Here is a 4797-nt window from a genome sequence, read left to right as displayed (position 1 = left end):
AACAGACTTTCTTATTAAAGAAAACAATCAAGAAAAATTATAAAATTATAAAATAAAAATAAAATTTTTATTTTCAATAATAAATAATAATTAATATCAATAATAAATTTTGTTATACAAGAGATAGAAATAATTTAAAAACACATGGCATGATAGCGACCATCTGCTACAACGCCATTATCGAATATCACCACGTGTTTTATCAAAATATTTTATTTTTATATTCTAGATTCTATATAAAAATAAAAATAATTATATAATTTTTCTTGATGTTTTTCTTAGTAGAAAAATCTATTTTATTATATATACGATATAATTAAATTTTTCTTCATATATTAAATTTTATAATAAATTGAAATATCATTAAAAATGGCTGACACATTTACATGTATATAATTTAATAATTACTTACATATATATCATTTTATTCTAGAGAATCCATGGAATCATTTTTAAAAACAAATGAATAACTATGTATCACTGTAAAAACACAAAAATATTTCCAAATTTAAAAAATTACTTTTACAATTAAATTTTTTTCAAAAACTATAAATTCTGGAATAAACAGTTTGCACATTCGTTTTAATACACTATAGATAATTGTTATATAAAAAATTTATAGATTACAAAAAAGAAAAAAATTTTAAATTTCTTAAATAGTGAATAACGGTTCACTAGATGCTTGACTCTAGACTTGCAGAATGTCACGTGAAAATGAAAATAGATTTTAATACGTACGCATTCTGGTAGGTGGCGTAGTAATCGCATAACTTTACTTCCTCCAATTAAAACGAAATTTTAATAAAATTTTTATTATAAATATCATCAATATCATTATAATGTTCAAATTATCGTTAAAAAATTAATAATAATAATAATAATAAAGATTTATTAGAAATTTGGCATTTATTAATGAATTTCGACTAAGTACTTATTTTATCTCAATATTAATATTTCTAGAGAACTGGCTTTTTTCTATAATTGTATTCTATAATGACCATGAATCGCACATGAATATAACTTTTATAATTAAATATGAAATAAATGGCAAAAATTTTTGAAATATAATGTCAATAAATATATTAATAAATATTATCGTGTAATTTATCTATCAAAATTATAAAAACATTATAATAACTGTAAAAACTGTTATAAAAATAGTCAAATAAAAAATTAGAACATTTAAAAATACAATAAACTTAATATTTTTTAGAATATATTTTATTTACAATAAAATATTATTAACGATTTAAATCATTAACACGTGACATCATATATGACAATAAAGTTTTTATTATCAAATCAATATATAAAGATTTACGAATATATAATTTAATTAACTTAATTAAATCTGAAATATATATTTTATTTTATTATCAATTAATTTTTATTTTATTTTTATAATTTAAATATTGTTCATTCATCACGAAAATTATAATTTCAAAGAAATTAAATTTCATTTATAATGTTAATAATATTCATTTGTACATAGAATATTTATTATAATATATTTGAAGCAATATTTTGAATTATCTTTTGTGACCTCACATTTTTTTCATTATTTTTATTTAAATTTGATTTTTAGATTCTTGTACAAAGACTATATAAACATATAATAGAAGTGTAATAAAAAAATGGCGAGATTTTTTGAATTAGTTACATATATTTTGAACAAGTTTGTCTAAATTTTAAAATATTATAATAAAATATAATAAAATAATAATAAATAGTAATAGTAACAAAACATTATATATTATTTCAATTTAATTCTGATAAATCAATAATATCTTATCACATACTACATTTTATGAAGTTAATTTTCGAATTTTTGTTTTTATAAAATCTATTTTCAATTTTTAAATACAAACAACTAATAAGATAACTACAAATATTATAAATAACAATTTTCCATTATAAATTATATAATAAAATTATTCCAACTGAAAGTAATCAACCTTTTATTTCGTCTTACCTAACGTTGCTGTTATTTCCACGAAAATTTTGGTAGACAAAATAAATGTTTTACGAAAGTTCGTTTGCATGCACCGGAAAAGGAAAAGGAAACGTAACAGAGAAACGAAACGATGCAATTTTTACAATCGTACAGTCATTTAAAATAGAGCAAAGTTTTTACGACGACAATCGTGTTTGAAGAAAACGCCGTAATAGTGGTAGGAAGTCAGAAATTCTTTGTTTTTTATGATGTTATTGCACGTCGAGTTTGTTAGAGAAAAATTTACCATCTTTAGGCTATCTTTGCTACAATAGCGGCTGTTTGATGCTTTTTCAAAGAGAAAAATGTTTTTATGAATTGAAAATAATTACTTTTCGAATTTTTTTATTGTTAATATGTGATTTTTAATAAAATATATAAAATGTAATAAAATATATCTTTATAAGAAAATAATTATCAATTTCATCCATATTTTTATATTGAAATATTAAATTATTAATATGAAGTCGATATTTTTTTACACAAATATTTTATTCCAAATAATTTAATTTAAATATTTGAATATTAAATTAATGTTCAATTGAAAATTTGAAAAAATTAGAATTGATATGTGGGTATCACGAATTTCAAAGACAGAGCTAAAATCTAAGTTATATAGAATTTATCGAAATTTTCGATAAATTTTTGAATTTAATAAATGAAAATTCGACGTACAAAAGTTAATAATTTTTCAATTATAATTGCTTTAAGAAAGGAAAATTCAATCTTTAAATGATAATTATATATATACATATAATTATAATAAATATTACATAATATTTTATGTAATATAATAAATATTACATAAAAATATAAATATAATCATGAAATTAATGAAAAACAATTGCTTTTTATGAATATGCATGTGAAAAATGAAAAAAAAGATGAAAAAATAAAAATATGGCTCGTTTTTATATTTTATGCTTTTTATTTATCTCATAATGTCTGAGATAATTGAAAAGAAATTGATTGATCGAATGATTTATGATAACATCGTGTGATACACAGCTATAAATTTCGAATTGTGGAGAAGTTCGTAAAAAAATTTTGATTTGTAGAAGATAATTATTGTAAATTTAAGCTAAAATAAGTCCGAATACGCGGCAAATAATTCGAATTAACATAAATTTTCAATTCAATTAAATTAAATTCATTTCGATTTATAGAAATGTACACAATAGATTCAAAACAAATAAATAAAATTATAGTCTTATAAAGATTTTTGATTTATTAAAATTCATAATCATACGATAAATAAATCAAGCTTTAGTTAAAAATAAATAAAAATACGAGGCAAATATGGATTATTTATGTTATTTATTTAACGTTTAATAAAGGAAAGAATATGATCCATAAATGAAAAAAAGGAAAAAATTTTGTAGAAATAAAATTTCATGAAGAAATATACAGAAATACTGATGTAATAACGGATTCTGCATTATAGAATACAAAAGGTCGATCATATTTACTTTATACATATTTATATGGTGTTTCTTGTTTTGAGATAATTTGAAGCTAACAGTCATGCCAATAATCGTTTTTCAATTATTATATACAAGTACCGTATAAAATGTCAAATTGCTTTCAAATTAGAGAATTATCATCTCAAGAAATCTTAAAAATCTTAAAAATAGAGAAAAATACAAACATATTATAAAATTATTTTATTTTCTAGATAAAAAAATATTCGAATTATTAATTGAAAATATAATTTAATTTTATATAAACAAAATAAAATAAATGAAAGATCTATTTAATAATATTAATAAAAAACCCTAAATAGCTTCATAATTTTTTTAATAATAAATGTTATTATACTTTATAACGAAATTGTATTTTATAATAATCACATTTAATGACACAATAAATATATTTAATCTATAGATTTTCGAAATATAAAAATTAATTAATTTTTTTAATTAAAAATTAGATATTCATTATTAAAGTTTTAAATCTATTTATTTCAAAATCTAACTCTAATAATAATCCAAATATAGATTAGACATTTAGAATACATATCTTAATTTATAGACTATAAATTATAAGCTATAATATAATGTAAAGAAAAAGAAATAAAAAAAATATTCATTTATGAAGAATAATGAAACGTTTTAATAAGCCTTCCTTTTAAATATCCTTATAAATCATTATTATATAGTTCTGTCAATAATTCTTAAGTCAACCTTTGTCAAAATCAATCTGCATTCATTTCCTCTAAATATTTAAAACGAAAAGAGAAAAGGATCGTATTTTCCTTTTAAATCCTAAATTATTATTCAAATCCTAAATTATTATTCAAATCAAACCTGTCAAATTCAAACATCAACTTTCAAATTTCTTCTCATAATATAAGAACTTGATGTATAATCCAAGATAAGTATACTTACTATATAGAGAGAAAATATATGCGTACAGTATCCCTTTGCAAAATTGAAGTTCATCAGCGGAAGTTGGAAGTTCACGGAGGGCCAATTCGACCGAATTTGCGCAAGGAAATAACGACAGATAATTTCCGTGAGCTTGCATGCATAAGCCGTTGCTGTTGGCTCATCTCGTGAGAAAAATGCATCTTGGTCGGAGAGAGGGAGATAAGAGCAGGGTTGAATGGGAGAAAATAGGCAGAGCCGCGGGTTCTCGCAACCAATGAGGCGTCAGTGCACAAGGTAGCGGCCAATCACGAACCGTGACGAAACGATGGCTCCTCAGCGACGGCAAGGTTGTATAAATTTGCGTGGTTCCCTGGTTGGTCCCTTCATTTCATATCAGTTCTCTTCTCGGAGTATCGTTCGCATCGTCGATATTTG

At 21.5% G+C, this 4797-nt stretch overlaps 1 protein-coding gene across 1 annotated transcript in view; it reads left to right on the top strand.

Annotated features, from left to right (window-relative positions):
• The window catches only part of LOC102678489 (segmentation protein even-skipped), a 15605-nt gene that overhangs the window by 5768 nt on the left and 5040 nt on the right, over nt 1-4797 (top strand). The window contains exon 2 of the mRNA XM_006611484.2: nt 4576-4580. The gene's annotated coding sequence lies outside the window, so the exon portion shown is untranslated. The remainder of the gene's footprint in view (nt 1-4575; nt 4581-4797) is intronic.

The sequence above is a fragment of the Apis dorsata genome, unplaced genomic scaffold (assembly GCF_000469605.1).
Source record: "Apis dorsata unplaced genomic scaffold, Apis dorsata 1.3 scaffold_88, whole genome shotgun sequence".
NCBI lineage: Eukaryota > Metazoa > Arthropoda > Insecta > Hymenoptera > Apidae > Apis > Apis dorsata.
This window is presented reverse-complemented; position numbering and strand designations above follow the sequence as displayed.